General features: G+C 38.9%; 1 pseudogene; it reads left to right on the top strand.

The window, feature by feature from the left end:
* Nucleotides 1–7,643: 7,643 nt before the first annotated feature.
* On the top strand, nt 7,644–8,409 carry LOC147826807 (calcyclin-binding protein-like; annotated as a pseudogene).
* Nucleotides 8,410–12,837: the final 4,428 nt, after the last annotated feature.

Genomic DNA, 12,837 nt, shown 5'->3' with positions numbered 1-12,837 from the left:
GAATGACAGACTCACTGAGAGAGAAATAGGGCAAATAATTCCTTTCACAATAGCATCCAAGAAACTGAAATACCTAGGAATCATCCTAATGAAAGAAATCAAAGACCTCTTCTCTGAAAACTATGGCACTCTGAAAAGAGAGATTGAAGATGATATCAGGAAATGGACAGACATCCCCTGCTCCTGGGTAGGAAGGATTAATATAGTGAAAATGGCCATACTTCCAAAACTGCTATATAGATTTAATGCAATTCCAATTGAGATCCCAGCAGCATACTTCATAGACCTCGAGAAAATAATCCAAAAATTCATTTGGAGCAAGAAGAGACCCAGAATAGCAAAAGCAATTCTAGGTAACAGAGACATGGCAGGGGGTATCACAATCCCCAACCTGCAACTATACTACAAAGCTACTGTGATAAAAACAGCATGGTACTGGCAAAGAAACAGACCTGAGGACCAGTGGAATAGATTAGAAGATGCAGAAACAATGCCAGACACACTCAGCCATCTCATCTTTGACAAAGGAGCCAAACACCCTCACTGGAGGAAAGATAGCCTCTTTAATAAATGGTGCTGGGAAAATTGAGCTTCAACTTGCCAAAGATTAAAACTAGACCTATATCTCTCACCATGCACTAAACTAAAATAAAAATGGATTAAAGATCTAAATATTAAAATAGAAACTCTGAACCAGTTGGAACAGAGGTTAGGTAGAACCCTTGAAGACATCGGTGTAGGAAAAGATTTTATGAACAAAACCTCAGTTGCCCGTGAACTAGCACAAACAATCAACAAATGGGATCTCTTCTTATTAAAAGGCTTCTGCACAGCAAGAGAAACCACCAGCAGTGTGAAGAGACAACCCACAATGTGGGAAAAAACCTTCACCTGCTCTTCCTCAGACAAAGGTGTACTATCTCGAATCTATAAAGAACTTAAAAAGATCAGACCTCCCAAATTTAAAGACCCAATCCAAAAATGGGCATCTGAAATGAACAGACATTTCTCAGACAAGTAGAAATAGCAAATAAATACATGAAAAAATGTTCAACATCACTGGTCATTCAACAGATGCAAATGAAAACAACGCTGAGATTCCACTTCACTCCAGAAGGAATGGCTGCTATCATGAAATCAACCAATAACAAATGCTGGAGGGGTTGTGGGGAAAGAGGAACCCTGCTCCACTGCTGGTGGGAGTGTAGACTGGTGCAACCACTGTGGAAATCAGTATGGAGATACCTCAAAGAACTAGGAATGGAAGTCCCATTTGACCCCACTATTCCACTGCTGGGGATCTTCCCCAAAGAATTAAAAGAATCATACCACAGTGATATATGTGCACCCATGTTCATAGCAATGCAGTTTGTAATAGCTAAAACTTGGAAACAGCCCTAATGCCCATCAACTGGAGACTAGATAAAGAAAATGTGGGTTTTTTATAAAATGGAGTACTACTCAGCCATCAAAAATGAGAAATTAGAGATATTTATAGCTAAGTGGATGCACACTGAGGCAATACTCTTAAGTGAAATAAATAGGACACACATGTGTAAATACCGAATAGTTTCTCTGGTGTGAGAAACTGAAAGTGTAAATAAGGACTAAATGTATAATAGGTAATGTGAAATAGGAAGAAAAGGGGTAAAGGGGAAGGAAGTGGGAGGGCTAGGGGAAAGGATAGAAAGGAATGGGATTAATATGAGAAAATGGAAAAATAGGAACAAAATCTTTGTAAATAGGGAGGACTGGAGGGGTTGAAGGGAGGGCTGGGCAAAGGTGAAAAATAAGAACCAAGAGAGACTATGTAAAGGTGCAAATTTCCAATGATGAATGTCATTATATTGTATATTTAAAATGTACCAATTATTAGAATGAATAATCAATAATGTAAAATAGGAAGAAAAGGTCCAAAGGGGTAGGGGTAGTGCGAGGGGCAGGGGAAAGGAAAGAAGGGAAAGGAAAAAATGATGAGAAATGGAAAAAATGGAAATAAAGTCTTTGTAAATAGGGAAGGGTGGAGGGGGTGAAGGGAGGGCTAGGAATGGGGAAAAAATAAGAACCAAGATGCATTACATAAAGGTACAATTCCCAATGAGAAATGTAATTGTGTTGTATACCTACAATGTACCAATAAAAGAATTTAATACAAAAAAAAAAAAGTTAAATCTATATCTGAGACCATTTGGAAGTACAAGTGGCCAGCATTTGGGTCATAACTCAAAACTTTGTTCACAAGTAAAAACTAAAATTCTGGTCATAACCCAAGTTGTTCGTATGTCAGCCTGGTCATAACTCAAGGGCCCACTGTATTAGAGACTGAAGGCCAGGCACTATGCAAGCATTACTGCTGTAGTCCTCACAACTACCCTAATAGCAGGAACTTTTAGCCCAAGATTTAGAAAAACTAAAATAACTGCTCTGGATCTGATCCTGTGAACCGGGAGTCTGTTAATCTTCAGTATGGCCCAGTGCTTACCCTAGGGGAACATCCTATCCATTAAGTTTCCCCTTCTCCTAGACTTGTTCTGCATTTAGTCTGAACAGTTTGGCAATCTCAGGCCATCTTGTTCTGTTGGGGGTTAGATTTATCTCACAGATTGTAACACTGATATAGGTCACCAAGTAATCCAAGTAAGCAAAAATAATCCAAACCAGGGAAATATTATAATTCCCAACCTGCTAGATAACCAAAAACACAAATTCATGTTCTCTAAAATGGAAAAATGAATCCTAGAACAATGGAGGTTAAGAGTAAGGAATATATATCCCCCCCCCCACTCCATTGGGGATTGAACTCAGGACCTTGCACTTGCAAGGCAGGTGTGGTGCCACTGAACTAAATCCCCCGCCCAAGAGTAAGGAATTTTTATTGAAAGACAGCTCCTGCCTGAGAATGACAGGAAGGGACACCTGGAAAGTGGGTTGCCTGGAGCCCTGTTTCCCATGGGGTTTTTATGGAGCAAAGCCATGAGGTGAGGCAGGTACAAAGTGGGACAAAACTATAGCCAATTAATAAGATCCAATAGGAAATCATCAGGTGGGCAGGCATAAGGTGGGACAAAACTATGATCGACCAATAAGATTACAAGTACAGTCACACAGGTAATATTGATTAAAGGGTATCAAATGGGGAAACAAGTCACATAGCATACATAAAATGAACAGAGTCTCCAGAAAGGAAATGGGCTAGGGAAAATGATGCCTATGTAGGATATTATTCACTGCTATTTGTCTCTAGGGGAAGTATGTGAGTGTAGTACTTTTTCTTTTATAATGCTGACCTTCAGTGAATGTGTCTCCACTGTCTTTCATACTGACTCCTGAAGGGTTGGCACTGTCTGCCTACAATATATTTAACTAACTTAGCTGTCCACAATAACACCATGGTGTCCCCAAACCTTAGGTTTAGTAACTTACTCAAAATAACCTATAACACAGCACGTGATTCCCCTGTATTACCAGCAATGCTGCTTTTCTGGCCTTGGACTATATTTCCTTTAAGGCACTGGAGATAGTTGTGTCTCACCCATGCAAACTTGGCAGCCTTCTCTTGTGAATTTGGAGATCTTACTTGGACTCAAATGAGCTCAAGCCCACTAGGATGTTCGGATTTGGTAGTCCCTCACTGATGCCTCCCAGGCCTGACCTCCAAACAAGCGAATGCCAAACTCAAATACTGTACAATTTTCATTTAAAAAAAACAACAAAAGGAGCCTTCTGGGTCACTATACAGCTGCCCCCACTGCCAAGGAGGTGAGACTTCTGGGCCACTGTACCATGGACCCCAGCACCAAGGTGAGCCAAGAGGGTGCCAGCAGAACCCACCCTCCTCCCATTAAAATGAGAAGACATGTAAACAAGTCTCAAAACCAGACTTCCAGATCACCTAAAGCAACCCCAAAGGAAAATGAGATGGAAAAATCTGATACTCAACCACCTGGACTCCCTGAACTGGCAACAAAAGAGGATCTGGAAAAATGAAATCAGACATAATTACTCAGATAACAGCAGAGATTGTGCCCATAGTACAAGACATGATTAATAAATCTAGAGAGGACACAGATAAAAAAAAATTGAGGATCTGAGGAACATGATGGAATCCCAAAATAGGAAACAAATGGAATACATAGAACAGATGCAAACAGATTTCCAGGAGATTAAAAACTCCATTGAAAGTCTACACAGAAGAATGAGAAAATGTGAGGAGAAAATTTCAGATATAGAAGATAAGATTGCAATTAGAGACCAGGAAAAGAAAAATTGCTTCAAACTTGTAAGGGACGATGAGAAATCAATCCAGCAGCTGCTAGATGATGCAAAGAAGAATAACATAATACTGACTGGAGTCAACGAAGAAACAGGAGAGAGTGGAGATGACATAAAAAAACTGTTCACAGAAGTAATGGCAGAAAACTTCCTAAGCAGGCAAAAAGAACTTGATATACAGATAAGTGAGGCATATAGAACTCCAACTAGCCTTGATCAAAAAAAAAATCTACACATAGGCATATAATTCTTAAGATTCCAAAAACCCAACAGAAGAACAAAGTTCTACAAGCAGTGAGAGAAAAGAAACAAATCACATACAAAGGAAAGCCCATCAGAATCACAGCAGACTTCTCAATGCAAACCCTCAAGACAAGAAGAGCTTGGAGTGATGTATTTCAAGCCCTAAAGGAAAACAGCCTCCAACCCAGATTGATGTACCCTGCAAAACTATCTTTCAAAATTGACAGAGAAATAGGATACTTTCATGACCAAGAGTACCTTAGGAACTTCATGAATACCAAACCAGCACTCCAAAAAATTTTAGACAGAATCTTAGGAAAAGAAAATGCGGATCACAACCACAGGAAGCACGGCAGAATCAATCCATCAGGTGCGACAAGCAATTAAATGTAAAGGGGGAGAATCCAACGAAAAAGAAAAAATCATGACAATGATAAGTCAATACGTATCAGTTATAACCATCAATGTTAATGGTCTCATCTCACCAATAAAAAGAAATAGACTGGCAGAATGGGTGAAGAAGCAAAATCCAACAAAATGCTGCATACAAGAAATACACTAATTCAAAAAGAAACTCGTATACTGAAAGTTAAACGGTGGAAAACAATACTCCATGTGACAGGAACCCAAAACAAAGCAGGAGTAGCTATCCTCTTTGCAGATCAAGTAGATTTCAAACCAACACTGATTAAGAGAGACAAAGAAGGACACTACATCCTTGTAAAGGGAAGAATCCAAGAGGAAGAGATGACAATCAATTATATATGCACCAAACGCTAGTGCACCCAACTATATAAAACAAATACTAACGGACATGAAAAGTCATATATGCACTAATACAATAGTAGTGGAGGACCTCAATACCCCACTGTCACAAATAGATAGGTCAACTAGACAAAAAATAAGTAATGAAATACTAGAACTCAATCGAACTCTTGACCAAATGAACTTAACAGATGTTTACAGAGTCTTCCACCCCACAAAATCAGAATACACATTCTTTTCAGCTGCACATGGGTTGTTCTCCAAAATAGACCACATAGTCACTCATAGAATATGTCTAAGTAAATGCAAAGGAATTGAAGTTATCCCTTCTTTATTTTCAAACCATAGTCCGATGAAATAGGAGATCAACAGCAAAAGAAACCACAAGAATTTCATAAACACATGGAAATTGAACTGCACACTTCTGAATTACCAATGGGTCATAGTAAAGAAGAAATTAGACAGTTCCTTCAATTAAATGACAATGACAATACAACATATGGGAACCTATGGAACACAATGAAAGCAGTCTTATGAGGGAAATTCTTAGCAGTGAATACTCATATTAGGAAAACGGAGTGAGCCCAATTAAAGAACCTCATGCTGAACCTCAAGCTTCTAGAAAAAGAAAAGCAGGACAAACTCAAAGCTCATACAAGGGAGGAAATTATAAAGATCAGAGGAGAAATCAATGCAATGGAGACTAAGAGAACAATACAAAAAAATCAATGAAGCCAAGAGTTGGTTCTTTGAAAGAATCAACAAAATTGACAAACCCTTAGCCAACCTTATCAGAAAAAGGAAAGAAAAGGCCCAAATCCATGCAATTAGGAATGAAAAGGGTGAAATTACAACAGACCCAGCAGAAATCCAGAGAATCATCAATACCTACTTCGAGAACCTATATGCCAATGAGATGGAAAACAGAAATGGACAGATTTCTAGATATGTATGAATTACCAAAGTTGAAAGAAAAAGACCTAAAAATTGTAAACGACCCAATGGCAATCAATGAAATTGAAAATATAGTTAAAAATTTACCACCTAGGGCTGGGGATTTAGCTCAGTGGTTTCGCCGCCTGCCGCACAAGCACAAGGACCCGTGTTTGATCCCTGGTTCCAAAAAACAAAACAAAACAAAACAACTCACCACCTAAGAAAAGCCCAGGTCCTGATGGCTTCACTGCTGAATTCTCCAAGACATTTACAGAGGAACTACTGACACTACTGTTTAAACTCTTCAATGAAATTCAAAGGGAAGCAATACTCCCAAATTCATTCCTGGAAGCAAGCATCACCTTGATCCCCAAAGCAGAGAAAGACCCAACCGAAAAGGAGAACTATAGGCCAATCTCACTAATGAACACAGATGCAAAAACCCTTAATAAGATACTGGCAAACAGAATGCAGAAGATCATCAAGAAGATCATACACCCTGACCAAGTGGGATTCATCCCAGGGATGCAGGGATGGTTCAACATGCACAAATCAATCAATGTAATACACTATATCAGTAGAGCCAGAGACAAAAACCATATGATCATCTCAATCGATGGAGAAAAAGCATTTGACAAAATCCAACACGCACTTATGATGAAAACCCTACAAAAACTTGGAATATATGGTCTCTACCTCAATCTGATAAAAGCCATCTATGAAAAACCAACAGCCAATATCATACTAAATGGTCAAAAACTGAAATCCTTCACACTAAAATCAGGAACAAAACAAGGATGTCCACTATCACCACTCCTGTTCAATATAGTTTTGGAAATATTAGGCACGGCAATTAGATAAGACAAAGAAATAAAAGAAATAAAGACAGGAAATGAAGAAGTCAAATTATCATTATTTGCAGATGACATGATACTCTACATAGAAGACCCCAAGAACTCCACCAAAAGTCTTCTAGACTCAATAACCAAATCCAGTAGAGTAGTTGGTTACAAGGTCAACACACAAAATCAACAGTTTTCCTCTACCCAAACAACAGATTCACTGAGTCAGAAATAGGGCAAACAATTCCTTTCACAATAGCATCCAAGAAACTGAAATACCTAGGAATCAACCTAACAAAAGAAATCAAAGACCTCTTCTCGGAAAACTATAGCACTCTGAAAAGAGAGATTGAAGAGGATGTCAGAAAATGGAAAGACATCCCGTGCTCCTGGGTAGGAAGGATCAACACAGTTAAAACTGCCACACTCCAAAACTGCTATATAAGGACTGGCCGCAATCTTGCACAGGTTGGGTGTGTGTGCAGCTGCCAGGCCTGCGGCCTCTGCAGTGGTCCACGCTAGCTAAGACCGCACTGGGTCCTGTCCTTGTATGCACGCCTGCTGCTCTGGCCTCCGGGCCTGGCCATGGCTTCAGCTTTGAAGGAGTTGCAGAATGATCTAGAAGAGTTAAAGGTGTTGTTGGAAAAGCCAACTAGGAAGAGAGTACGAGATGCCCTGATAGCTGAAAAATCCAAGACCAAAACAGAAATAAAGAATAAGGTGCAACAAAAATCACAAAAGAAACGAGAATGTCTTGACAGTGAAAAACCAGCTGTTGTGGTTGCTCCCATCACAACAGGATATACTGTGAAAATCAGTAATTGCAGAAGGGATTAGTCAGATAAATTTGTGAAAATCTACATTACCTTAACTGGAGTTCATCAAGTTCCTGCTGAGAATGTGCAGGTGCATTTCACAGACAGGTCATTTGATCTTTTGGTGAAGAATCTAAAAGGGAAGAGTTACTCTAGGATTGTGAACAATCTCTTAAAACCCATCTCAGTGGAAGGCAGTTCAAAAAAAATCAAGACTGATACAGTTCTTATGTAGAAAGAAAGCAGAAAACACACGATGGGAATATTTGACTCAGGTTGAAAAAGAATGCAAAGAAAAAGAAAAGCCATCCTACTATGCTGAAACCCTAGTGAGGGATTAATGAATGTTCTAAAGAAAATTTATGAAGATGGAGATGATGATATGAAGTGAACCATTAATAAAGCCTGGGTGGAATCAAGTGAGAAGCAAGCCAAAGGAGACACAGGATTTTGAGACTTTTAAGTCTTTTTAAAAACTATTATGTGGAAATACTGCTATTTCCAATAAGGGAATGTTGGTGAGCTGCACGTATAAATTTGACAGATAACTACAAAGCCTTCAAAGTAAAGGCAATGAATTCTCCATTTCTTATTGGAAGATTCATTTAAGATTGCATATTAAACATTTCCTCCAAAGATGGTTTCATTATACCCTGGTCATTTTGTTTAAGGAAGGGTTATATGTTATTCTCATTGAAATATAAAAACCAAGTTTTTGGGCCAGGGATATAGCTCAGTGGTTCCACCGCCTGCCTTGCAAGCACAAGGACCTGAGTTCAATCCCCAGTACAAAAAAAAACCCCACCAAGTTTTGTTTAAAGAAAACAATACATTATGTGTGCTTTTGTTTGGCTAGGAAGTAGAAAACAAAAGTATTTGCTTGCCTGTAAGTTACAGATGTCAGCTCCCACTAATGTAAGAATAAAACTGAATTTTTGTATAAAATTTAAATTTGTGCCTGTGCTTCAAATTTGCTGTAGAATGGATGATCCCTTATTACCAGCTTAAGCAGTGCATATACCAGGGATTACCATGCACTAATAAGCCAATCACAAATGTTTCTCTCTAGATTTAATATATTTATGAACATAGAATTAAGAACAGACAGGCATCTTCATAGAGTAGCAGTTAGTAAGTTCTACCATGGATCAGATACTAATAACCATAAAGCAAAAATAGTTTAAAAATCCATCTATTCCTATATTCAATAAAGTTGGATTTTTATGTAAAAAAAAAAAAACAAACCAAAAAAATCCCTGCTATATAGATTCAATGCAATTACAATTGAAATTCCAGCACCATACTTCGTGAACCTTGAGAAAACAATCCAAAAATTCATTTGGAACAAGAAGAGACCCAGAATACTAAAAGCAATTCTAGGTAACAGAAACATGGCAGGGGGTATCACAACCCTCAACTTGAAACTATACTACAAAGCTGCTGTGATAAAAACAGCATGGTACTGGCAAAGAAACAGACCTGAGGACCAGTGGAACAGATTAGAAGATCCAAAAATAACTCCAGACACACTAAGCCATCTCATCTTTGATAAAGGTGCCAACCAACCTCATTGGAGTAAGATAGCCTCTTTAATAAATGGTGCTGGAAAAATTGGGTTTCAACTTGTCAAAGACTAAAACTAGACCTATATGTCTCACTCTTATGGAAATCTTGGAAAGAAATACAGAGACACAGAATTAGGATAAAATAATAAAATTTCTTCTCGCGAGTGGACGGGAATTTGAGAAACCAAACTGATCAATATCCGCCCCCTTTGTTCAGCATTTCCCTTTTTATATCCTTTTTAGCCATTATCTCATCCCTAGTGGTCTTTGATATGTAAATACAATTCTAGTTCCTATTTACAAGTCACAGACACAAGATAGGCCATATACATTGTAAATTCACCCTGGCATGGTAACTTTGTTAGGTTAATGAAGTCACTGGTTAGAGTCAGATAATCTTCACCTTAAACAAGGAGTTACAGGAAAAGCAAATCTTAAAAGAACACATTACTTATTTTGCTTCTATAACTACCTTAATATTCAATCTACTAAGTTATCTAAAACTTTTCCGTATTATCACCATGCACTAAACTAAAATCAAAATAGATTAAAGATCTAAATATTAAAATAGAAACGCTGAATCGGCTGGAACAGAGGTCAGGTAGAACTCTTGAAGACATTGGTGCAGGTAAAGATTTTATGAACAAAACCTCAGTTGCCCATGAACTAGCACAAACAATCAAGTGGGATCTCTCATTAAAAAGCTTCTGCACAGCAAGACAAACCACCAGCAGTGTGAAGAGACAAATCACAATGTGGGAAAAAATCTTCACCTGCTGTTCCTCAAAGATCTACTATCTAGAATCTATAAAGAACTTAAAAAAATCAGACCTCCCAAATTTAAAGATCCTATCCAAAAATGGGCATCTGAAATGAACAGACATTTCCCAAAGAAGTAGAAATAGCAAATAAACATATGAAAAAATGTTTAACATCACTGGTCATTTGAGAGACACAAATGGAAAGAACGCTGAGATTCCACTTCACTCCAGAAAGAATGGCTGCTATCGGGGCTGGGGATTTAGCTCAGTGGTTCTGCTGCCTGCCTCACAAGCGGAAGGACCCGAGTTTGATCCCTGGTACCAAAAACAAAAAAACAAACAAACAAAGAAAAGAATGGCTGCTATCATGAAATCAACCAATAACATATACTAGTGGGGCTGTGGGGAAAGAGAAACACTGCTCCACTGCTGGTGGGAGTGTAGACTGGTGCAACCACTGTGGAAATCAGTATGGAGATACCTCAAAGAACGAGGACTGGAAGCCCCATTTGACCCCGCTATTCCACTGCTGGGGATCTTCCCCAAAGAATTAAAAGAATCATACCACAGTGATATATGTGGACCCATGTTCATAGCAGCACAATTTGTAATAGCTAAAACTTGGAAGCAGCCCAAATGCCCATCAACTGGAAACTGGATACAGAAAATGGGGTTTTTTAATAAAATGGAATACTACTCAGCCATAAAGAATGAGAAATTAGAGACATTTATAGCTAAATGGATGCACATTGAGGCATTACTTTTAAGTGAAATAAATAGGACACACGTGTAAATACTGAATAGTTTCTCTAGTATGAGAAACAAAGTGTACATAAGGACTAAAAAGTATGATAATGTGAAATAGGAAGAAAAGCGGCAAAGGGGAAGGGGAAGTGGGAGGGGTAGGGGAAAGGAAAGAAGGGAGTGGAATTAATATGAGAAAATGAAAAAATGGAAACAAAATCTTCGTAAATGGGGAGGGTTAGAGGGGTTGAAGGGAGGGCAAGGGAAGGGGGAAAAGTAAGAACCAAGAGAGATTATGTAAAGGTGCAAATTTCCAATGATGAATGTCATTATATTGTATACCTAAAATGTACCAATAAAATAAAAAAATTTAAAAAGCACCCCCCCACAAAAATCTGATCCAGTAAGTCTCTGACTTATGAACATTCAAGTTGCAAATTTTCACAGGAGTACTATATAAGTCTCAGTGTGTGAGATGTTAACGAATCCAACTTACACGTTCTCCCAGAAGGGAACTCCTTTGTAAGTTGGGGACTTACTGTACTAGTCAATGACTACTCACTTAGGAATGATATAAATACTGTCCACACCTGGGAGGGCTTGGATTTCAAGAATTTAAAAGGTCTATTAATATTTCTTTTTGCCCATTTTGATGACATCACTAACATACAACTCTGGCCACATCACTCCTGTCTCTGAGCCTCAGTTTATAGGATAAAAGGAATTAAGCTGCCTAATTAGGTACTTTCATACTTTGACTACTAGCCATACCAAGAAATATTTTCATGACCTAATACACACACATTCGTATCTGACATTTCATAAACCAATACTTACCCTTAACTTGTACAGTGACTTCATAGTTCTCATGAAAATCCTGATTGCTGTTAGGGTGTAGCTCAGTGTAGAGCACCTGCCTAGCATAAGCAAGGCCCACACAGCATGGAAAACACATACACAAACACACACACACAGACTGCCTTTTACTAAGGTGATGTTACGGTCTTCTATTTTTAAAAGTGTGAAAAATACTGGTGGTCTTCAGTTATCTATGAATAAAATTCTCTAAGAGTAAGCTTCCACCTAATTTTTTCCCAGGGACTCCCAGGAAATGACTCCCTTGCCTTCTGCCAAACGCAGCAGAAACACCTTCAGTGACTGAGCTCAGGAGCTGTGCAGAACCAGGGCTTCCGGGAACTCCACAGCTGCAGGGCTGTGACTGGGAGATAGTGTGAGGTGAGAGTGCTGGTTTCCTTCAGGATCCCACCCACGCTGTAAAACTGAGCCTTTTGTCTATCCTTTTGTCTCTTTTCTGAGGCAGGGTCTCACTATGTATTCCAGACTGGCCTCAAACTCGCACAGGCTCTGTCACCAGCCTGGCCCTGGATAACAATCCATGAAACTTCCTGCCTTGCCCTGCCCTCTTAAGTACAGAGTTGGCCTGGCCAGTACTGAAAGTTTTCCTGGTATCAACCTGGAAGAAACATAAAATAAAACATCAACTATTTTCTGCAGGCTGTAAGGTTTACATAGTTTTGGCTTATCCTGCAGCCTTCAACAAGTCAGAATGCATGGGATAACAGCCGCTGAGAACTTGAAAAAGGCCAGGGCAGACAACCAGTCTCTAAGTAAAATCAAGCAGCACCCAGCCAGAAACTCTGCACAGAGGCAGTCACAGGCTGTAACAAGGTCTGAAACCCAAAGTTTGTTTTGTTTTTTATTACATACCCAACTGATTGCATAAAACCCCACAAAATGAGCGTAGGGAAAGTCTTCTATTTTTAGACCAAAACACAGAACTCATAAAATTGAGGCTGTCGTAAATTTTCACTTGGAGGTAAAACAACTTCCAGTCAGGAGAAACCAACAATAATAATACACACACAACCAGATC

This window comes from Heterocephalus glaber, unplaced genomic scaffold (assembly GCF_053883595.1).
Source record: "Heterocephalus glaber isolate CG9 unplaced genomic scaffold, H.glaber_assembly_v1.0 deba00001461, whole genome shotgun sequence".
Lineage (NCBI taxonomy): Eukaryota > Metazoa > Chordata > Mammalia > Rodentia > Bathyergidae > Heterocephalus > Heterocephalus glaber.
The sequence above is the reverse complement of the archived record's forward strand: the minus strand, read 5'-3'. Positions and strand labels throughout refer to the sequence as shown.